Source organism: Ranitomeya variabilis, chromosome 4, assembly GCF_051348905.1.
Source record: "Ranitomeya variabilis isolate aRanVar5 chromosome 4, aRanVar5.hap1, whole genome shotgun sequence".
Classification (NCBI taxonomy): domain Eukaryota; kingdom Metazoa; phylum Chordata; class Amphibia; order Anura; family Dendrobatidae; genus Ranitomeya; species Ranitomeya variabilis.
This window is the reverse complement of record NC_135235.1, coordinates 235,436,476-235,461,971: the sequence shown is the minus strand read 5'-3', so window position 1 is coordinate 235,461,971 and position 25,496 is coordinate 235,436,476. Positions and strand designations below refer to the sequence as shown.

General features: G+C 41.9%; 1 long non-coding RNA gene across 1 annotated transcript in view; it reads left to right on the top strand.

Annotated features, from left to right (window-relative positions):
- LOC143768761 (uncharacterized) overlaps positions 1–25,031 on the top strand; it is a 44,444-nt gene extending 19,413 nt beyond the window's left edge. Inside the window, exon 3 of the long non-coding RNA XR_013214011.1 lies at positions 22,734–25,031. This is a non-coding gene — a long non-coding RNA (uncharacterized LOC143768761). The remainder of the gene's footprint in view (positions 1–22,733) is intronic.
- Positions 25,032–25,496: the final 465 nt, after the last annotated feature.

Here is a 25,496-nt window from a genome sequence, read left to right as displayed (position 1 = left end):
AAGATTAGTATATAGTCCAAACAGATCACCACAAACTGGTCCAACAAATCTCTGAAAATGTCATTAGCAGGGTGTTGAAACGTTGTAGGGGCGTTACAAAGCCCGAAGGGCATCACAATATATTCAAAGTGTCCATACCGGCATCTGAATGCTGTCTTCCACTCATCCCCTGGACGAATATGCACCAAATTATAAGCCCCACGAAGATCCAGTTTAGAGAACACCTTAGCATGGCGGACTCTTTCCAGTATTTCGGGAATCAGAGGCAAAGGGTAATGGTTTCGTACGGTTACCTTATTGAGTTCCCGATAGTCAACACAGGGTCTCATCCTTCTTTTTTACAAAAAATATAGGTGCCCCTGCTGGTGAGGAAGAAGGACGTATGAAGCCTTTGGCCAGATTTTCATCAATATACTCCTTTAAGGCTTGAAGCTCAGGTGCCGCCAAAGGGTATACGTTACCAAAAGGAATAGCTGCCCCAGGAAGCAGCTCAATGGGACAGTCATAATGCCTGTGTGGAGGAAGCTGATCTGCATTCTTCTTGTCACAGATGTCAGAGAACTCTTTATATGCTGGAGGTAAAGAAAATACCTGTACATGTGGTTCCGTAGCCGTGGACTCAGGGACAGCTTCTGTTAAGGCTGAGTTGCTCCTTGTTGGAAAGATAATCTCCTTGGTCTCCAAGTTGATAATTGGGTTCTGAGAACGCAACCAAGGAATACCTAAAATCACAGGAAAATGAGGAGAAGAAATTAGCAAGAAAGAAAGTTGCTCCTGATGATTAGGCTCCTACACAATTTCAAGGGGTACGGTCTCCTGATCCACAGGCCCAGAGATTAAAGGTGACCCATCCACTATTTCCATGGTAATTGGAGAGGCTCTTTGCTGAATTTCAATACCATGTTCCTTGGCAAATGCGATATCCATGAAATTGCCACCTGCACCAGAGTCAATCATAGCTGCACTGAAAATCCACTGTCCTGAACACAGGATCTTAATAGGGAGAGAACAGTGAGAGTTCTTTTCCTTAAGCTCCTTGGGGGGTGAAGTCATAGAAAGTGAATGGAATACAGAGTTTAAAGGCAGGCTACATTCAGAGATGTCAGATTCATCATCACAGTTGTCATACTCCCCTACTGCTGCTAGCACCTTGTTAGGCCGTCTAGGACACTTAGGACAATTGATCAAGAATTGTCAGACTGGCCGCAGTAGAAACATAGACTTTCACGAAGGCGATGCTCCCGGCACTCACTGATCTCGCACCTCTGAACGGAATCAATTTGCATGGGCACCGCCTCCTCCTCCTGAGATGTTTTACCTGCAGGCTCTTTGGAAGGAAGGGAAAAGTTAGAAATACGGTTATATGCAGCAAACTTCTCCTGCCTACGCTCAGTAAGGCGAATGTCTATGTGCACACAATGCTGTATAAATGTCTCTAGCTCTTGTGGTGACTCAGAGTGCGCTAGTTCATCTTTTACAATACTAGACAGACCCCTTTTAAAAATAGGCAATTGTGCATAACTGTCCCAATTGGTATCTACCGCTAATCTCCTGAATACAGTAGCATACTCAATAACAGAACGTTTAGCCTGGCGTAAAGACAATAAAGCAGATTCAGCGGTTGCACGGCGATTAGGGTCATCAAACATTAATGCCATAGCGGCCAAGAAATCATCCAAGTTATTTAACCGTGTGTCACGAGAATCAATCATCGGATTCGCCCAGGCGAGCGCTTGTGCGGTCAGCAGCATTATTACACACAATACTTTGGATCTATCATTAGGAAAACGGTCAGCATGGACATCAAAATATAACATACATTGATTCACAAAGCCACAAAATTTGTCGCGATCACCATTAAATCTGAATGGGGGCAACTTAGGTGGGCTAGCTGGTGGCGGTTTCCCAAAGGGAAAAGTCGCTTGTGCAGCTATTTGCATGCTTATGTCCTGAAAAGCCCATCCATACTGGGACTCTATGCCAGCAAGTTTGTTTTCCTGGGCTGCCATGCGGGTGCTTAAGTCCTGCAAAGTCTGTCCAAACACTTGTAGATTGTGTTCAAAGCTTCCAAACTTCTTTTGCAGACCTTCCACATCTTTCTGCAGTGATCTAATTATGGAAAACACCTGCTCTAATCTGCTCTCTGCAGTCATTATTCCAGCAGTCTCCTATTTTGAGGCAAGAGTATCCTGTAATAATTATAGGGGATAACTCAGGAGACTCTTTGCGTGGAACAAGACAACTACAGGACACAGTGGTAAAGTCTATATTATCACACGGTGATTCAAACAGGTGCAGAGAGAAACTCAAGTCCACAACACTTGGAGTAAATATTAAACGCAGCTTAGCAGTCTATAGGAAACTTCAGAGGAAAATGCAATCTCGCAGAAAGTCCATGAAGCACAATTATTCTTGAGGATACTTGACACAAATAAGTCCTTGTTTTAGTCCAAACACAGATAGATATGCTTATAAGGCAGTTCAAATAATATCTTAGCTCAACCAGGGAGGCCTGGGTAATAGTCTCAGGTTTTTGCAGAGCAGCAACAGCTTACATGTCCAGCAAATGCAGATGGAAGTAAACACGAGCAGCAGATGAAGGAGGATTACTGGAAACTGATATATGCAGCAGGAACTCAGAGCAGAGTAGCAGGATCACCACACAGGTTCTATTCTGCCACCGATATACGTGGATGAGATGTGTCTGAGGGATGTGATCACAAATCGCTATATAAACAATGGCGGACAGCGTTACTCACTAACTGTGCTCCTAGTCCTTATCAGCTGTGCGTGGTGATCCAGAAGGATGATGCAGTGATACATTCAACAGGTTTTATTTACAGTACCTTGGTGAGATGAGGACTGTAGGTTAGAGGTATTACAGGATCACCAGATAGAGATAGTAGAAGCTCCAGGTTAGAGAGGTAACAAAAGAATCCTTTCTCCAGCTCTGCAGCACATGTGAGATCTAAGATGGCACAGAGTACAAAACAGGAAAAGAAGCAAGAAGATAGGAGGAGCTAAAGACAGAAAGGCATTGTGGGAAAGTTCCATAAGGAATATTACAGTGTGATACAGCGCAATGGCCAGTAGATGGCAGCAAAGTACAACAAATACAATAAATGATAGAACTAGGTATATTACCATTACTTAAATGTCCATGTATGGCTGAAAGTCTATCTAAATAAACTGAACAGCACACTCCCCGTCTGAAATCCTTGGATTTCACTATACCATAAGTCTCGAATTGGGAGTGTTAACCAGAAGTGCATGGAGGGATACCTCAACCTGTAAGATAAAAACAATGCATGCAATGCAACAATAACATATTGTATAACAAGATAGACAAATGTCTATAACGAGTTTCTGAAGTAATCCAACGGATAACCCATCTTCGGATTGGAGAAGCCGCGCTAGGCCAAACTGTCCCCAACCCATTTGTAATCCAAAGGTTGAAGTTCCTTGTGAAAAAACATTCTGCTGCACATTGCGTATCACAATGAGTTCACTCAGAGCAATGCCTTTTGCAGAGAGAGGCTTATGGCAGATATGCCAACCGTGACAATCAGTGTGACTGTCCTTATTGCGATAGCATTGTACAATGTGTACTAACCTTGCAATGGCACGAACCAGTCTCGTCCATCTTGAGAAGCGATCAAAACGCCGACAGTCCAAGCCAACCTTCTCCTTGAATTTGGTGATGAAGGTGCTGACATCAGGACGGATCTCTGGGTCGACATCTGGATCCTGAAGGCTGAAGCTGTCTTCAACGGCAGTCTCTTCGCACTGTTCGTGAAGGAACTCTGGTCCTGTCAACCAAGAAGAGCTTGCAAAGGCACCAATAGACACTGGTCTAGTAGCAAGGTCCGCAGGGTTAAAATGGGATGGGACGTGCTGCCATTGCTGGGGTTTGGAGGATTTCCTGATTCTTTCCACTCGGTTACTGACATAGATGTAGAAGCGTTTCGTCTGGTTGTATATGTAGCCCAGAACTACCTTACTGTCTGTGTAGAATTTTGTGTCATCCACGTGAATAGCTAGTTCACTCTGTATGAAGTCTGCAATCTCTATGGCTAGTACAGCCCCGCAGAGCTCAAGTCTGGGTATGGTGTGCTCGGGTTTAGGAGCCAGTTTAGCCTTTCCAAACAGAAATCCAACATGGGCTTCATTATTAGAGTCTACAACCTTCAAGTAAGCGACAGCGGCAATAGCTTCAGTGGAGGCATCAGCGAATACATGAATCTCTTTCCTTTGACTCGTAGTTAGGGATGCCGGAGTGTAACAACGTGGTATGTGGATCTTATCCAAGGCGCAAAGAGATTCTCTCCACGACTTCCACCTTAGTTGTTTGTCCGCAGGGAGTGGTATATCCCAGTCCTTAATGCACTCTGAGAGTTGTCTCAGCAGGAGCTTGCCTTGTATAGTCAGGGGTGCGACAAACCCAAGTGGATCATATAGACTGTTCACCACTGACAGAACCCCACGCTTAGTAAATGGTTTTTCTGCACCATTAACCTGAAAGCTGAAGGAGTCCTTTAGCAAATTCCACCTCAGGCCTAGGCTTCTCTGTACTGGTGGATTGTCTGAGCCTAGGTTCAAGTCCCTAAATTCTGCGGCATGATCATTAGGGTGAAAGGCCTTCATGACAACAGCACTATTGGAGGCAATTTTATGCAATCTTAAATGAGCTTTAGAAAGCATACCTTGTGTCCATTTGAGCAGATCTATGGCTTCCTCCGCTGTAGGCAGGGATTTAAGGCCGTCGTCCACGTAGAAGTCCTTTTCAACGAACTGTTGGGCATCCTTCCCGAACTCTGCGGTGCCATCGGAGGCGGTCCTACGTAGGCCGTATGTAGCGACTGCAGGAGAAGGACTGTTTCCGAAAACGTGCACCTTCATGCGGTATTCAACCATTTCCTTGTTAGTGTCGTTGTCTCGGTGCCATAGAAAACGGAGATCATTTCAGTGATCTTGTTGCACGATAAAACAATGGAACATTTGTTCGATGTCAGCGGTAATGGCGACAGGTTCCCTTCTGAATCTCATGAGCACTCCCACCAGGTTATTAGTCAGGTTCGGACCAGTGAGGAGAACGTCATTCAGAGATACGCCGTCATGTTTGGCGCTAGAATCGAACACCACTCTGATTTGTTTCGGCTTTCTTGGATGATACACTCCAAAGGAAGGTAGATACCAGCATTCTTCATCAGCTTGCAATGGTGGAGCTGGCTCTGCGTGATCATTGCGAAATATCTTGTCCATAAAAGCTATGAAATGTTCCTTCATTTCAGGCTTGTTCTTTAATGTTCTCTGCAGTGAGATGAATCTGGATAAGGCCTGTTCTCTGTTGTTAGGAAGCCTGGTCCTTGAAGCCTTGAAGGGTAAGGGAGCAACCCAGCGGTCAGATTCATTTTTGAAGAATCCACTGTCCATGATTTTAAGAAACTCCTTGTCTTCTATGGATAAGGCGACTTTGTTATCATCTTTTGTTGTGTGAAACACTGTTCTCCCTAAGTCATCACCGTAGGGAGTGGGGATGATGTCAGGCTCCTGGATGCAATCAGAGAACCTTTCTTTCACTTCGTAGTGATGAAGGCATGGCTTAAAGTGAGTTGCGCGACCATTTTGGAGCACATACGTTTTACAGGCGTTGACTTCGGATGCCTTATGACTCCTATCCAGACATACATCGCCCACGATTACCCAGCCTAGGTCGAGTCTTTGGGCGTATGGAGCATCATCTGGACCGTTGCATTGTTGGCGTACCTTGTGGACCTTCAGAATGTCCCTTCCGAGTAGGATTAGAATATCAGCATTCATGTCCAGAGGAGGAATTTCATTAGTCAGGTGCCTCAAGTGGCGATGATGAAGTGCGGCTTCCGGAGTGGGGATCTCCTCCCTGTTATCAGGTATCTGGTCACATTCAATTATGGTTGGCAAGGGTATATGCACGTTTCCCTTGATTGAAGAGACTATGTACCCAGAGGCTCTCCTGCCAGAAGTCTCAATACGACCAGAGCAGGTGTTGAGGGTGTATGGAGTCGTTTGTCCCTTTATGTTGAAGATCTCAAAGAATTTGGGCCTTGCTAGAGATCGGTTACTTTGCTCATCTATTATGGCATACATTTTAGAGGCCTTGTCGGGTTGTCCTTCTGGATAGACCTTAACCAGACATACCTTGGCACAGCATTTAGGAACGATCCCTTCTCCACATACCTCAGTACATGAGGAGGAAACAGCAGTTGCAGTTGGGTCAGGCACTTGTGGCTCCCCGCCATGCTTTTGAGCAGGGTCGGATGCTGCAGAAGGTTGTGAGTTGTGTGGAGCTGGCGTGGGATGCATGGCTGTGACATGTTTATCACTGCTGCATTCAGTGCACTTAATGGCGGCCTTACAGTCCTTAGCAAGGTGGTCTAAGGAGGTGCAACACTTATAACATATCCCTAGCTCCTTGAGGGTGTCTTTACGCTCCTGCAGAGTTCTTGCTCTGAATCCACGGCATTCTTTGAGTGGGTGAGGCCTTTTGTGGATAGGGCACATACGGTTACTGTCCATGACTTTAGGCATACCTCCCAACTTTTGAAGATGGGAAAGAGGGACAAAGTTTGCGGCGCGCTTTGCGCGCCGCGGCAAATTTTAGGCCACGCCTCTGACCACACCCATTCATAATTAGTCACACCCATATCCACATCCCAACCACACCCATTTAGCACTGCCGATCACACTGTTTCATATACAATAATTATAGACAAAAAAATATGGCCACACATGATGCTCCATACTGTATAATGACCACACATGATGCCCCATACTGTATAATGGCCACACATGATGCTCCATACTGTATAATGGCCACACACAGTTCTCCATACTGTATAATGACCGCACATGATGCTCCATACTGTACGATGACCACACATGACGCTTCATAATATATAATGACCACACATGACGCTCCATAATATATAATGAACACACATGACGCTCCATACTGTATAATGAACACACATGATGCTCCATACTGTATAATGACCGCACATGATGCTCCATACTGTATGACCGCAAATGATGCTCCATACTGTATAATGACCGCACATGATGCTCCAGACTGTATAATGACCGCACATGATGCTCCAGACTGTATAATGACCGCACATGATGCTCCAGACTGTATAATGACCGCACATGATGCTCCAGACTGTATAATGACCGCACATGATGCTCCATACTGTATAATGGCCGCACATGATGCTCCATACTGTCTAATGACCGCACATGATGCTCCATACTGTATAATGACCGCACATGATGCTCCATACTGTATAATGGCCACACATGATGCTCCATACTGTATAATGGCCGCACATGATGCTCCATACTGTATAATGGCCGCACATGATGCTCCATACTGTATAATGGCCGCACATGATGCTCCATACTGTATAATGGCCGCACATGATGCTCCATACTGTATAATGGCCACACATGATGCTCCATACTGTATAATGGCCGCACATGATGCTCCATACTGTATAATGGCCGCACATGATGCTCCATACTGTATAATGGCCGCACATGATGCTCCATACTGTATAATGGCCGCACATGATGCTCCATACTGTATAATGGCCACACATGATGCTCCATACTGTATAATGACCGCACATGATGCTCCAGACTGTATAATGACCGCACATGATGCTCCAGACTGTATAATGACCGCACATGATGCTCCATACTGTATAATGGCCGCACATGATGCTCCATACTGTCTAATGACCGCACATGATGCTCCATACTGTATAATGACCGCACATGATGCTCCATACTGTATAATGGCCACACATGATGCTCCATACTGTATAATGGCCGCACATGATGCTCCATACTGTATAATGGCCGCACATGATGCTCCATACTGTATAATGGCCGCACATGATGCTCCATACTGTATAATGGCCGCACATGATGCTCCATACTGTATAATGACCGCACATGATGCTCCATACTGTATAATGACCGCACATGATGCTCCATACTGTATAATGGCCGCACATGATGCTCCATACTGTATAATGGCCGCACATGATGCTCCATACTGTATAATGGCCCCACATGATGCTCCATACTGTCTAATGACTGCACATAATGCTCCATACTGTCTAATGACCGCACATGATTCTCCATACTGTATAATGACCGGACATGATGCTCCATACTGTATAATGACATACAGGCACGCAGCTCACACACGCACGCAGCTCACAAACACATGCAGCTTTGACACAAATGCATCACACACGCAGCCATCACACACACACGCAGCCATCACACACACACACGCAGCCATCACACACACACACGCAGCCATCACACACACACACACGCAGCCATCACACACACACGCAGCCATCACACACACGCAGCCATAACACACACACGCAGCCATCACACACACACGCAGCCATCACACACACACACGCAGCCATCACACACACGCAGCCATCACACACACACATGCAGACATCACACACACACACGCAGACATCACACACACACACACACAGCCATCACACACACGCAGCCATCACACACACACACGCAGCCATCACACACACACGCAGCCATCACACACACGCAGCCATCACACACACACATGCAGACATCACACACACACACGCAGACATCACACACACACACACACAGCCATCACACACACGCAGCCATCACACACACACACGCAGCCATCACACACACACGCAGCCATCACACACACACGCAGCCATCACACCCACACACGCAGCCATCACACCCACACACGCAGCCATCACACCCACACACACGCAGCCATCACACACACACACACGCAGCCATCACACACACACACACACGCAGCCATCACACACGCAGCCATCACACCCACACACACGCAGCCATCACACACACACACACGCAGCCATCACACACGCAGCCATCACACACGCAGCCATCACACACAGCCACCACACACACAGCCACCACACACACAGCCATCACACACACACACAGCCATCACACACACACAGCCATCACACACACACAGCCATCACACACACACAGCCATCACACACACACACGCAGCCATCACACACATCACACACACACACAATCTCCTCTGTGATGCAGGGGCGGCTGATGTCCATGTGCAGCTCTCTGCTGAAGTCTTCAGTCTCCTGCTCACAGCTCTGCACTATCCCGGCACCTCCCCCGTCTCTCCTTCTCTGCCGGGATAGCAGATAAGAGCAGAAGCCGGAGATCAGTGCACACACAGCCAGAGGTAGTGAATCGCTGACCTTTCTTCTTGATTGCTGCTGGCTCTCTCCTTCAGCTTGGCAGCGCCGCACAGGGGGCGGGGGCGGGGGGGGGGGCTCGCGGGCGGTCAGGAGGCAGCTTTTATAAAAAAAAAAAAAAAAAAAACAGCCACGGGCTCTCTCTACGTCCCGGAAGTGGGCGGGGCTTCACCGGCGGCCGCAAAATCGGGATTTTAAATGCCCGAAGCGGGACAGCGGGACCCCGGTGCCAAAGCGGGACTGTCCCGCTGAAATCGGGACGGTTGGGAGGTATGCTTTAGGAGCAACATTATTTGTTTTAGTGAAGGCAGGTGTAGTAAGTGGAATGTCAGTCTTTCTCACAGATACTGTGTTCCTTGAATCTCTACGTTTGGCAATGTTATCATACCTTGTAGATGATGATGATGCTGGTGAAGTAGGCTCAGTGAAGTCGAAGCTGGGATCATTCTTCTTCCGAGCTTGGTCACTGATGAACCTGGAAAAATATGAAAAGGGGGGAAAGGACACATCATACTGCCTTTTATACCGTGAGCCCGTGGTCTGCCCATTTATCCTGCATGCCGTGTGGCAACTTGGACACTATTGGATTAACGCCATGAGCAGTATCTAGGTAGCTCAGTCCTGAAAGACGTGGGTCTAATTTTGCCAATTCTATTTCCTTTAGCAGGTCGCTCAAATCTTGAAGTTTTCTATTGTCCTTGTTAGTTATCTTTGGGAAGGTTTGCAGTCTTTTAAATAAGGAACTTTCTATTGCTTCTGAGCTGCCATAGGTTTGTTCCAGTCTCTCCCAGGCTGCAATAAGACCTGCATCTGAATAGTCCACATGAACTGCCCTTATTGTCTTTATGCGCTCTGCTGATTCAGGGCCTAACCAGTTAACAAGCAAATCCAGTTGTTCCTTGCCGGTGAGATTAAGGTCTTGGATCACTGCTTGGAAGGTGGATTTCCAGGCTCTATAATTCTCAGCACGATCATCAAACTTTGAGAGACTAATGTTTATTAACTCCCGGCGAATCATGTATCTGGCGAAGTCAGACATGTCCGATCTCCCGGTCATTGTTGCAGGATGAACTTGTGGTATCCGTAGGGAATGTAAGTTCTCTGGCTTATATGACTGCGACAAATCAGGACGAAATGATGCGGCATAAGGGTTAAACTGCGGTTTAGTCTCTAAAGGTTCTGTTGGCTGTTGCCTAAATTGTGGGTTAGTGCTGGAAGTTACCTTGTCGGCAGTAGGTGGCGACATTTCTTGACTTGCGGGCACATCCGTGTTAGAAACTGGAGGTGGCGCTGGTGCAGATGTAGAATGTCTTAGCACGTAATCAGTAGTGCGATCAGCTGCGTCTTCCATTTCTTCTGGAATAAGACAGTCCGAATTATCATCTTGTCCCAGTGCTTGTTCAAGGACCTTCAGTTTAGCAAGGGCTGTTGCTTCTTCCCTTCCTGCTTGGAGTATTTTTAATTTCCTTTGAGCTTCCATTTCATTTCTTTGAGCTTCCATTTGGGCTTCTACTTCCACTTCAGCCTCCCTCTTAGCAAAGGAGCTTTTTACTCTAGCTTCTTCTGCAGCCGCACGGATCTCCAGTAGCTTGTTGGACAATGTCGACTTCCTGGAGTGAGATGATCTGGAAGACCGAGCTGTGATTTTGGTCGATGTTGTGCGATGTGACCTAACCTCTTGGAGGTGAGCGATGCGGAGTTCTGCTTTATCCTGAGCATCTCGGACTAATGAGGTCTTTTCTTGGAGAAGAGTTTCCCTTTCAGTTAGTTCTGCTGGGGCATCTTCCATGTCACAGTTACTCAGGAATGTGATGTACTTTACAGACAGTCTCTGGTAGCGATCATAGGCGGCAGATAAACTCTTCAATGTGGCGGTTAAACCTGCGGCGTCACTGTGATAGCGTGGAAGAGCTGCTAAATAGTGATCAACTCTGCCCCATAAATGTTCTAGGTTATCATGGAACTCGTCTCTAGTAGTCTCAAAGTTCTCTCTGACCTTTTGTGTCGGCTTGGTTACACGTCTGGGTCGTACTTCCTGCTCTGTAGTAAGTGTGGACTCTGCTCCTGCAGCATCTATGGTGTCGGGAACCTGATGTGCTTCGCTTGCAGATGGGTCCACGGTGCCCTTTGTGGACATGTTTTAGCTAAGATGGTGGATGGTTAAGACTTGCTAGCAGACAATGCATATGCACACAGACACTGTAGACTTAGGTCTCTTGTTACTATTCTGCCACCGATATACAGTTAGGTCCATATATATTTGGACAGAGACAATATTTTTCTTATTTTGGTTATAGACATTACCACAATGAATTTTAAACAAAACAATTCAGATGCAGTTGAAGTTCAGACTTTCAGCTTTCATTTAAGGGTATCCACATTAAAATTGGATGAAGGGTTTAGAAGTTTCAGCTTCTTAACATGTGCCACCCTGTTTTTAAAGGGACCAAAAGTAATTGGACAGATTCAATAATTTTAAATAAAATGTTTATTTTTAGTGCTTGGTTGAAAACCCTTTGTTTGCAATGACTGCCTGAAGTCTTGAACTCATGGACATCACCAGACGCTGTGTTTCCTCCTTTTTGATGCTCTGCCAGGCCTTCACTGCAGTGGTTTTCAGTTGCTGTTTGTTTGTGGGCCTTTCTGTCTGAAGTTTAGTCTTTAACAAGTGAAATGCATGCTCAATTGGGTTGAGATCAGGTGACTGACTTGGCCATTCAGGAATATTCCACTCCTTTGCTTTAATAGACTCCTGGGTTGCTTTGGCTTTATGTTTTGGGTCATTGTCCATCCGTAGTATGAAACGACGACCAATCAGTTTGGCTGCATTTGGCTGGATCTGAGCACACAGTATGGCTCTGAATACCTCAGAATTCATTCGGCTGCTTTTGTCCTGTGTCACATCATCAATAAACACTAGTGACCCAGTACCACTGGCAGCCATGCATGCCCAAGCCATCACACTGCCTCTGCAGTGTTTTACAAATGATGTGGTATGCTTTGGATCATGAGCTGTACCACGCCTTCGCCATACTTTTCTCTTTCCATCATTCTGGTAGAGGTTGATCTTGGTTTCATCTGTCCAAAAAATGTTGTTCCAGAACTGTGCTGGCTTTTTTAGATGTTTTTTAGCAAATTCCAGTCTAGCCTTTTTATTCTTGATTCTTATGAGTGGCTTGCACCGTGCAGTGAACCCTCCGCATTTACTTTCATGCAGTCTTCTCTTTATGGTAGATTTGGATATTGATACACCTACCTTCTGGAGAGTGTTGGTCACTTGGTTGGCTGTTGTGAAGAGGTTTATCTTCACCATGGAGATTATTCTGCGATCACCCACCACTGTTGTCTTCCGTGGGCGCCCAGGTCTTTTTGCATTGATGAGTTCACCAGTGCTTTCTTTCTTTCTCAGGATGTACCAAACTGTAGATTTTGCCACTCCTAATATTGTAGCAATTTCTCGGATGGGTTTTTTCTGTTTTCGCAGCTTAAGGATGGCTTGTTTCACCTGCATGGAGAACTCCTTTGACCGCATGTTTACTTCACAGCAAAACCTTCCAAATGCAAGCACCACACCTCAAATCAACTCCAGGCCTTTTATCTGCTTAATTGAGAATGACATAACGAAGGGATTACTCACACCTGTCCATGAAATAGCCTTGGAGTCAATTGTCCAATTACTTTTGGTCCCTTTAAAAACAGGGTGGCACATGTTAAGGAGCTGAAACTCCTAAACCCTTCATCCAATTTTAATGTGGATACCCTCAAATGAAAGCTGAAAGTCTGAACTTCAACTGCATCTGAATTGTTTTGTTTAAAATTCATTGTGGTAATGTCTATAACCAAAATAAGAAAAATGTTGTCTCTGTCCAAATATATATGGACCTAACTGTACGTGGATGAGATGTGTCTGAGGGATGTGATCACAAATCGCTATATAAACAATGGCGGACAGCGTTACTCACTAACTGTGCTCCTAGTCCTTATCAGCTGTGCGTGGTGATCCGGAAGGATGATGCAGTGATACATTCAACAGGTTTTATTTACAGTACCTTGGTGAGATGAGGACTGTAGGTTGGAGGTATTACAGGATCACCAGATAGAGATAGTAGAAGCTCCAGGTTAGAGGTAACAAGAGAATCCTTTCTCCAGCTCTGCAGCACATGTGAGATCTAAGATGGCACGGAGTACAAAACAGGAAAAGAAGCAAGAAGATAGGAGGAGCTAAAGACAGAAAGGCATTGTGGGAAAGTTCCATAAGGAATATTACAGTGTGATACAGCGCAATGGCCAGTAGATGGCAGCAAAGTACAACAAATACAATAAATGATAGAACTAGGTATATTACCATTACTTAAATGTCCATGTATGGCTGAAAGTCTATCTAAATAAACTGAACAGCACAGGTTCACAGGAGCAGGTATATAGCCAGGGAGTCATGAGTCAGGAGCTGGATGCAAGGCAGAATACTCTAGCACAGACTGAAGGCTGGGGTGGAGTTTTATAGCAGGAAGACACAGTGCACATGAGACCAAAGACGCCATCTCGGAAAAGGGCAGTAATGCACAAAAGGTAATAAAAAATGTTCAGAGTCCTGACAACTGTACCTACAGCGAAATATGGTGGAGGTTCAGAGATGTTGTAGGGTTGTTTTGCTGCCTCTGGCACTTGGTGTATTGACTTGACAGAAAGCTGGGTTTGCGTTCTAGGTCATGGGTGTTTCAGCAGGACAATGGCCCCAAACATACTTCAAGAAGACCCAGAAATGGAAGGAAAAAAAAATATCTGGAAAGCTCTGGAGTGGCATCAATGAGTCTGAATCTAAATCCCATTGATCACATGTGGAGCAGTTTGCAAAATAAAGGTGGTACAAAATTCCAGTTGAGCGATTCATTGGTTATTTATTCCAAGGAGTGTGCAACCAAATATTAACACCTTTATCCATACGTCCAGGTCACTGTGTACTTTCTGACTTTGGACATCTGGATACGTCATGGCGTGATCGTCGCCGGGTGTTGGCTGATTCTGACAGCTGACACTCCAGGCAGATTAATCCCCGAAATTGATTGCAGCATTTAGAAAGCAGGCAAAGGGAGGTAGCCCCCTCTATCCTTCAATCGGTGCCCCCGTGCTGTTATTGCAGGGGCCCGATCGTTACCATGGTGACCCGATGTCGTCATGACGACACCAATGTCCCCACGTACTAGCAACATAGTTAGATCATGCGAAGTGCATGATCTAACTAACTTATGTCTGCAGGGCTATCAGGTTATGAACCTTTGCAATGCTCCTGCTTTGCAATAGTTCATAACAGCGATTAGGCTGCAAAAAGTGAAAGTACCATAGTAGGACTAAGAAAAAAAAGTAAAAAAATAAAAAAAGTAAAAATATTTAAAAAAATAAATAAATCACAAAATAGTTTAAATATATATATTGTACCCATACATAAATATTTAAATATTTTTTATGAAAAAAACAAACAAAAGTACACGTTTGGTATCGCCACATCTGGAAAGACCCAACCTATAAAATGGTCTTTTGAGTTAACCCCTTCAGTGAACACCGTAAAAAAAAAAAATGCGGCAAAACACGATGCTTTATTTTCATACCACTGAACAAAAAATGGAATAAAACACTATCAAAAAGATGAAAATTATATAAAATATATAAAATGATTATTCTTCCCTAATATCAATACATTTTTAACACAATTCCCTTAATTATTCCCAAAAATTGGATGCTAAAGCTGCAAAAACAATTAGCTAGTTTTATATGGGATAAAAAAAACTCTAGGATTGCAAAACAAATATTACAGAAGCATAAGCGGAAAGGGGGAATAGGTTTGCCGAACCTTGAAGCCTACCAACTATCTAGCGTTCTCACACAAAGTAGGACATGGTTAGAACAAGATCGAAACAGCTGGAAAGAAATAGAAATTTCTCTAAATAATGGCAAATCATTATCCTCTTTAGTTCTAAAATTACATGTTTTAATTACAAGCCTAAGTCCTCCTCAAACACCTATATTAAAAGACACTATTCTTACCTGGAAAAAACTAGCCAATATTTTAAGTATAATATCCAAAATATACCTTTGGAGACTATCCCTATATCAATATTTGGAAACGCAATTCGAAGGATATATTTAAAGAATTGGTGAAAACAAGGTATATTATATCTATCTAATCTCATTACGGACTATAAGAAAAATTCTTTTATCATTTTTCAGGACCTCATACAAAAATTTAATGTACCAAACTCTGAATTTTTCAACTTTTTGGAAGTCCGGAAATATTACTATAAAAATGTTGTTTCCGAACCTCACCCATCTTAAGGAAGTGCTGGATCTCTTAAGCAACCCTTCTAACAATAATAAATGGAAGACTAGTGAGCGTTATGTATCCTTTAATGAAGATATTGAATTCTTAAGGAAAGCACATATCTTGAATTGGGAAAAAGATCTTAATCATTTTGAGACAGATAGTTGGGTCAAAGCCTTTAAGACAACTTATTCCTCTACTTCTTGTGCTGTCCTACATGAAGCGTGTGGTAAATTATTATCTAGATGGTACTTCACACCATTAAAACTGCACAAAGTCTTTACAACACAATCAAGAATTTGCTGGAGGGAATGTGGCCATTTATTTCACATTTTTGGGGAATGTCCTGTAATAAGATCTCTATGGATTGAAATATCTGAGCTCATTTCAAGAATCGTCAAACTTAATGTTAATCTTACACCGCACCTTGCATTGTTATCTCTTGGTATTCAACATATTCCTTTCCAATTTCGACATATAATTATTCATATTTTATTGGTCACTAAATTAATGATTGCTTCAAGGTGGAAACAGAAAGATATTCACAAAATTTCAGATATTATAGAGAGAATTTCAACTGAGAGTTTTTGGATTCTCGCTTGCTTGGAGAGAGAACACATTTGTAACGTATACCGAGAGATGGCACATTTGGAACAATGTTTTTCCTTCTTCTCCTTAGCTTGAATTCCTGAATCGCTGGTTTTTGTTCATTCTGCCTCCCAAACATCAGAATAGAAAGAAATAAAAAAATGTCATATGTCCAACACAAAACAAGACCTCACAAGACTCTGTGGGCCAAAATATGGAAAAATTATAGCTCTCAAAATTTGGCGATGCTAAAACTTGGTTTTGCAATAAAAAGCGTCTTTTAGTGTGTGACAGCAGCAAAACACAAAAAAACTATATGAATCTGGTATCGCTGTAATCGCACCAACCTGAAGAATAAAGTCATCTAATCACTTATACCGTAAGAGGAACGGCATAAAAATAAATAAAATAAATTCTTCACATGCTGCTGGTTTGTTTATTCTGTCTCCCAAAGATCGCAGTAAGGCTCGGCTCACATTTATCCTGCGCTCTGCGCTGAGCGCTTACACTGGGGTTTCCGTGTAAATCTGTGAAATACGTGATTCAGACAAAAAATCCTGCAAAAGATTCCCTATAGTGAGGCAGATGGAGGCACTTTGAATGCCATTTGATTTATGATCCGGCGATGTCCGTCTTTTTAGACGTGCATAAAAGCGCGGTCAATCACAGTTTTGTGCAGTTCTAAAAAGAAGGACTCCAAGGACACTAAGTTTCTAGTCAGGTCCATCATATCGTATCAGAAATATAGGGATTTTCCACGTTACTGGTAGTACAAAGGCTCTGGAAAAGCCAAAGTGCCTGACTGGTATTTAGCATCCACGTTTGGCATTTTGTAGTGATGAGAGGTTGCCTAATTTACGGGTGCATGTCTCCAGAAGCATGAGCTGGGCATAACGTCCGGGTGGCTACAACATATTGGGAACTACAATGTACTGGGAACTACACTGTACTGGGTGCTACAATATACTGGAGACCACAATGTACTGGGGACTACAATGTACTGGGACTACAATGTACTGGGTGCTACAACATACTGGGGACCACAATGTACTGGGAACTACAACGTACTGGGTGCTACAATATACTGGGGACCACAATGTGCTGGGACTACAATGTACCGGGTGCTACAACATACTGGGGACCACAATGTACTGGGGACTACAACGTACTGGGAACTAAAACTACAAAGCATGGACACTGCAATGGTGGTCTGAAATTTTCACTCAGCAACATCCACTGCTCTTTGTTTCTGGTAAACACCCATGGATTCAAAATTGTCACTACACCTGTAGATACATTCAAAAAGGGGTATAATTTCCAAAATGGAGTCACCTGAGGGGGGATTCTGCTTCTCTATCACTTATGGCATCTGTATATCTAGTTCGCAAACTATTCTAGGAAAGTCTGCACCCCAGGAGGCAAATAGCGCTCCATCTCTCTTAAGTCTCGCCGTATGGCTAAGCAGTACTGTACAGCCACATATGGGGTAGTTTCTATATTTAGCAGTAATTGTGTGACATATTTTGGTGCCATTTTTGCCCATTTCCCCTTGTGAAAATGTAAAATCTGGAGCTAAAACTAAATTTTGGTGGTAAAAATATAATTATTTTTTCTTTACTACTCAATGGTATAACATTCTGTGACACACCTGTGGTGTCAGTATGATCACTGCACCCTTAGATGAATTTAATGAGAAGTCTAGTTTGTAAAATGGGATCACTTATGGGGAGTTCTGGTGTTCCGGCACCTCAGGGGCTCTGCCAAATTGACTTCGAACCCTCAAACAGTCCAGCAAAATCGGAACTCCAATATGGCTATTCTTCCATTCTCATCTTTGTACTGTACCTCAAAAGTAGTTTTCGACTACATATGGGGTATCAGTGTACTCAGGCCAAACTGCTCAACCAATTTTGCAGTCCATTTTCTCCAGTTAACCTTGTGAAAAAATTGTGTTTTTTGTGGAAAAATGTGATTTTTTTATTTTCACGGCTCACTGTTATAATCTACTTTGAAGCACCTGGGGGTTGAAGGTGCTCACCACACATTTAGATAACTTCCCCGAGGGTTCTAGTTTCCAAAATGGTGTCACTGGGGGGTTTCCATTATTTAGGCACATCAGGGACTCGCTAAATGCGAAATGGCCTCCACTAATAATTCCAGTAAATTTTGCATGCAAAAAGTCAAATGGCGCTCCTTCCCTTCCGAGCCCTGCCATGCACATGAATGGTAGTTTTCCCCCACATATTGGGTATTTGCGTACTCAGGAGAAGTTGCACAATAGATTGTACTGTGCTATTTCTCCTGTTACCCTTGTAAAAATGCAAAATTTGGGGTTAAAAGTAATTTTTTTTAATTTTCACGACTCAACATTATACATTTCGGTGAAGCACCTTGATGTTCAAAGTGCTCACCAAACATTTAAATAAGTTCCCTGAGGGGTCTAGTGTCCAAAATCTTGTCACTTGTGGGTGGTTTCCACTGTTTATGCACATTAAGGGCTCTCCAAATGCGACATGGCATCTGCTAATAATTCCAGCAAATTATATATTCAAAAAGTCAAATGGCGCTCCTCCCCTTCCGAGCTCTGCGGTGTGCACAAACAGTGGTTTCCCCCAACATTTGAGGTATCAGAATGTTCAGGATAAATTGCGCAACAAGTTCGGGGCTCCATTTTTTCCTGTTACCCTAGCAAAAATAAAAAAAAGTGAGTCTAAATTAAAATTTTTGTGAAAAAAGTTAAACGTTTAATTTTTCCTTCCACATTGCATTAATTTCTGTGAAGCACCTGAAGGGTTAATAAACTTCTTGAATATGATTTTGAGTACCGTGAGGAATGCAACTTTTTGAATGGTGTCACTTTTGGGCATTTTCTGTCATATAGGCCCCTCTAAGTCTTTTCAAATGTGAGGTGGTCCCTAAAAAAAAGATTTTGTAAATTTTTGGGGAAAAAAGAGAAATCGTTGGTCAACTTTTAACCCTTATAACTTCCTAACGCTAAAAAAAAATTACGGTTCAAAAATTGTGCTGATGTAAAGTAGACATGTGGGAAATGTTACTTAATAACTATTTTATGTGATATAACTCGCTGATTTAAGGGCATAAAAATTGAAAGTTTGAAAATTGTTAGATTTTCAAAATGTTGGCCAAATTTCTTTTTTTTTTTCACAAATAAACACAAGTCAGATAGAATAAATTTTACCGCTATCATGAAGTACAATATTTCATGAAAAAATCAGTGTGATCTATTGAAGCTTTGCAGAGTTATGACCTCATAAAGTGACACTGGTCAGAATTGTAAAACTTGGCTTGGTCATGAAGGTGAAAACAAGCTTGGGGGGTAAAGGGGTTAACCCCTTAATGTAGCAGAGGCGATCGGACAAGTGCAGCTTCTAGTCTCCCATGGAGACTTTTGAAGCAAGTAAAAAGTAAAAAAAAATATTTTTAAAAATCGGAAAAAAATAAAAAAAATATAAAAAGTTCAAATCACCCCCCTTTAGCCCCATTCAAAATGAAACAATATAAAAAAATCAAATATACATATATTTGGTATTGCAGAGTTCAGAATCACCCGATCTATCAATATAAAAAAAATTAATCCAATTGGTAAATGGTGTAGCGAGAAAAAAAATCAAAACCCCAGGATTAATTTTTTTGGTCACTTCAACATTGCAATAAAATGCAAAAACAGGCGATCAAAGATTGTATACACACCAATATGGCATCAATAAAAACGTCATATTGGCACGCAAAAAATAAGCCCCCTCCCAGCCCCAGTTCCAAAAAAATGGAGACGCTATGGGTCTCGGAAAATGGCATTTTTAATTTTTTAATTTTTTTTTTTTTATTTCTTTAAAAATTTTAGAATTTTTTTTCACCACTTAGATAAAAAAGAACCTAGACACGTCTATGAACTCGTAATGACTTGGGAATCATGATGGCAGGTCAGTTTTAGCATTTAGTAAACCTAGTAAAAAAAGCCAAACAAAAAACAAGTGTAGGATTGCACTTTTTTTGCAATTTCACCTCACTTGGAATTTTTTTCCCATCTTCTATTACACGCCATGGTAAAACCAATGATGCTGTTCAAAAGTACATCTCGTCCTGCAAAAAACAAGCCCTCACATGGCCATATTGAAGGAAAAATGAAAAAGTTTTGGCTCTGGGAAAAAGGGAAAACGAAAATGTAAAACCAAAAATACCCCTGGCCGTTAAGTGGTTAAGTTGAAGGTGCCAATAATTTTGTTCAGCTCATTTGTGTTATTTCTGTGTGAAATTATGTCCAATTTGCCTTTTTTTCCTGTTTTTTGTGTGTTGTTCCAACGTGAAGCGAGGACCCCCTGGTGTGGACAGGTTATTAATATTAATATATTATTAATTAATTAATATATATATTAATATTTGCTGGGAATAGACAAAAAGTCTGGGGTTTGTTTATTAAAAGACAGAGAAGTAGGTTCTTCTCAGGGATAAGCTGCTATGATGAAAGAACTTCCCCAATGTACAGCTAGGAATATTGGGGTTAGTATTGATCAGATATTGATGGGACATACATTTTCAACTCCAGGACTAATAGGGGAAGAATATGCATATTTTTTTCATAACTGTGACACATACCGATCAGACTCAAATCAATAGTGTAACCCAGCCCCATTCCCCCAACTCTAGGGATGGGCAACACTCAGAATATATATGTGAACATACTGATCAACGATCGCGCTATTAAACTGCGTTGAATCAAAAGTGTTTTCAGTTTTTTTAAAAGGTTACAACTTTATTAACACATATACCAACAAAACGATACATAAAAATTAAAATAGTGCCTCAAAACCGCTAAAAAAGCTGTAATAATAGGTAAGCGTAAGAACTACCTACATCCAGGAAGAAAAGAGTTTTTAATTATAATAGTTTCCAAGTGGCATAACAATTATATTACTTTAGGATATAAAGGAATATCCCAGATAGAGAACAACAATGTGTCACAAGTCAAATAGCATGCTGAGAAAACACCTCAAAACAAATAGGTGCCTACAAGTAAATAGGCGCCCCCAAATATCCAAGGCAAATTGCCCTACTGTTAGTATCTGTTGTATTAACACTTGAAAATTCTGATGTAAACATTATTACAGTGCTGGTGCCTATAAATAATCCATGGGGCATAAAGATAGCAGCAGAATATACATAGGTTAACAGTGTTATTATTATAGTCTTAACAATCCTATGAGCCTGTCTCAAGAGGAAAAAACTCTCATTACACGTTGATGCCCAATAAGATGCCCATATAAATAATTATAAGCATTAAGCATGGGCCAGTATCTAAATATACCGATTTATAGCTAAACTGAATCAACCAATTTAAGAGCCCATATAGATTAAGTGTTAACCACAACTAACCCCAGATCAAATCAATACGACATAATGAGCCACGCTGTAGTGACAGCGTTTCATCACAGCACCATGAGCACTATGAGCACTAGCAGCACTCTAACTCAATATAGCATAATAAATCCCGCTGTAATGACAGCGTTTCATAACAGCACCATGAACACTATTCAGATTCTTACAACGAGGATATAGTGAGAAAATAAAACACAAAGGTTTAACAAGGGCAAAAAGGACATCGAGAAATACCTTATTGTATAACAATGGTACCAAGATGAATAAGGATAATAAAGAACAGGTACGATTGATAACTGGATATCACAATAAATGGTATCCATTCAGACAGATCATAGAGAAACATTGGTCTGTACTGCATACTGACCCGATCCTTAAACAAATTTTGCCTTCCAAACCATCTATAGTGGCCAAAAGGTCCAGGAATATCCGTGATATTCTGGTGCATAGCCATTATGAATCAACAAGAAGAAGTAAAGGATTTAATAAAGATCTAATTGGGTTCTACCCGTGTGGCCATTGCAAGGCATGCGCAAATTGCGTGAAAGCTAAAAAATTTACTAATTTTGATGGTTCAAAGAGTTACGACATTAGGAAATTTATCTCCAGTGCATCAAAAGGAGTGATTTATCACTCAACTTGTCCATGTGGTAAGATATATATTGGGCTCACCACGAGAGAGTTAAAAAAACGAGAGCCCGGACACTTTAAGGACATCGAAAAGGCTAGGAGTGTGGATGATTTTGCTAGCCTGAAAACACTTCCAAGGCATTACAAAAAATGTCATAATTGTGACCCAAGATTAATGGAAGTGAAAGCGATAGACGTTGTTAATATGGGGCCCAGGGGAGGGGACCTGGCTAAAGCCCTGGCTCAAGTCGAAAGCCGGTGGATTTACCGGTTGGGCACCCTAGCACCTCAGGGCTTGAATGAAAATTTGAGGTTTGGCGCTTTTTTGTGACTCTCATGATTTCTTTTCAGTGTTCATAATGTGTTTTTTCATCGGTCTGCTGTTTTTATCCATGTGTGTCCTGTCTGTTTGAATTAGTTCACTTTTATTTTTTTACATTAGTGCTTATTTTAATTGTTATATTATCTTTTCATAGAGTTTTGCGTCCCATTAAACCATGGGTTGATACAGATCTGGAACTTATCCGCTTATAACCGAAAATCGAGTTGATGTCCGGATATGGAGTGAAGTGAATGCTGACCTCACGGAGTAGGATCTTCTGACTGCTTATCAAAATTGGAGGCTATACCTGAATCTTAAAAAACCTCACATCAAGGATACTCCAGTGTAGCCAGGGGACTGGGCGCTACTAATTCATTAGTTTGCAACAGAATTATGAGCTGAGGTTTGGACATGAGGTGAAGTGTATATCCCATTCCTAACTATGGAACAAGACCTTTTGAGCGCTTTCACCATTTCAACCTTAGAGACCTTTTTACCTGAACATTCCAATTTGGTTTTTACATTCATGGATTGGATTACCCATTAAGAAATTCTGAAACCAAACATCCGTCTATTTTTACAATTTATTTGACATGGACATTGTAGTCACTGGGTCCCTATATCTAATACATGTTTACTAATACACTGTTTGCTGTTTTTATTCAAGATTATTTGCATTGGGATTGTGTGGTTAGATTATAAGATAGCGAAATGGCCTATATTGTGCGGCTGTAAATGTCATTATTTACCATGTATACTGATGTGAATGATATGGGTTGATATATGTTTGATTTAGTAAGGGTTGGGTAGGGAAGTAACAACTATTTTCTATTCATGTATCTACACTATTTATTCTTATTATATATTAAATTTATATTGTTACCTTTTTTTATTTCTTGGTGGTTGTTCTGTGTCTTCTTTTTCACTCATTTCCTTTATTTATTGCACCGGGGGTTACATTATGGTCTATTGATCCCATCCTGCAGATGAACCTGCAGTTGACTACCTTCACCACTTAGGTAGTCTCATTTTTTGATGGTTTTTTCACTTGTTTGCACTTCTATTGACTATCAGCCGAGGGTATGGTCCGCACTGGTAACCTCATCCTGCAGGGGAGGTTCCAGTTGTTCCTTTCCTGTCTGTGCTGCTATGTCTATAAAATTATTCTTCACACACACTGTTATTTGTATTCTATTTATTTTGGTTATGTAGTTCAATTTTAGTCTTAGTGTGTCTAGAATTTTATATGATTTTGAGTAGCGTTAATATACACTAGGATTTTTTAACTAATTTGTTGGTGGTAAGTTGTTATGCTAGCGTATCTGCCTATTCCACCCATGCAGTATGTCAAAGATATAGGGTACACCCACTGCTGTGTAACATCTTATCTGCCCATACATGCCCTACATAAAAAGGATGTGATTTGCAGCTCACAGGCGTTTTACTTTACTATTTAGTTATATGCGGACCGGGCTATTTGGTTATTCATAGTTCATAGGCGTTTTATTACATTTAGCTATATGTGGACAGGGGTATTTTGGTAAGATTCATTTGTCCTGTTGGTTGCTATAGATATGCACACTATGAGCTATTAGAATTTCCCTGTATTGGATCCCGTGTCTAGTTTTTCTTGATTATTGAGATCTTTTTGCCTGGATGGAGTCAAACTTAGCCTCTCTCCATGGCCAGTTGTTTATATTCATACTTTGTTTAATTTGGTTAGCTCCGAGTGCCACTTGGTGTCTACAATGGGTGGGCTGTAATGACGCACCATCTTAAGGCCCGCCCTGAATCAGTCTGATTGGTGCATGGCACTTTAAAACTCTATGATTTTGTACTGTGGACACGCCCCCAGGAGGAAGCTGTCGCGAAACGCGCGTCGGGGTTTGGTCTAGGTGTAGCGTGCCACGCGGCATACACGGTGAACACCATACATCCAGGTATATGTATTTATTTATTTCCGTAGCTGAGTCATCTGTGTGCTGTATATTTAGCAAACACCTCTGCTGTAGCGCTACTTAGTATGTTACCACTATTGGTAACAATGCGGTTATTTTTGCGGAACTTAGTGTGCTGCTAGTGCTCATAGTGCTGTTATGAAACGCTGTCATTACAGCGGGATTTATTATGCTATATTGAGTTAGAGTGCTGCTAGTGCTCATCGTGTTCATGGTGCTGTGATGAAATGCTGTCACTACAGCGTGGTTCATTATGTCGTATTGATTTGATCTGGGGTTAGTTGCGGTTAACACTTAATCTATATGGGCTCTTAAATTGGTTGATTCAGTTTAGCTATAAATCGGTATATTTAGATACTGGCCCATGCTTAATGCTTATAATTATTTATATGAGCATCTTATTGGGCATCAACGTGTAATGAGAGTTTTTTCCTCTTGAGACAGGCTCATAGGATTGTTAAGACTATAATAATAACACTGTTAACCTATGTATATTCTGCTGCTATCTTTATGCCCCATGGATTATTTATAGGCACCAGCACTGTAATAATGTTTACATCAGAATTTTCAAGTGTTAATACAACAGATACTAACAGTAGGGCAATTTGCCTTGGATATCTGGGGGCGCCTATTTACGTGTAGGCACCTATTTGTCTTGAGGTGTTTTCTCAGCATGCTATTTGACTTGTGACACATTATTGTTCTCTATCTGGGATATTCCTTTATATCCTAAAGTAATATAATTGTTATGCCACTTGGAAACTATTATAATTAAAAACTCTTTTCTTCCTGGATGTAGGTAGTTCTTACGCTTACCTGTTATTACAGATTTTTTAGCGGTTTTGAGGCACTATTTTAATTTTTATGTATCGTATTGTTGGTATATGTGTTAATAAAGTTGTAACCTTTTAAAAAAACTGAAAACACTTTTGATTCAACGCAGTTTAATAACGCGATGG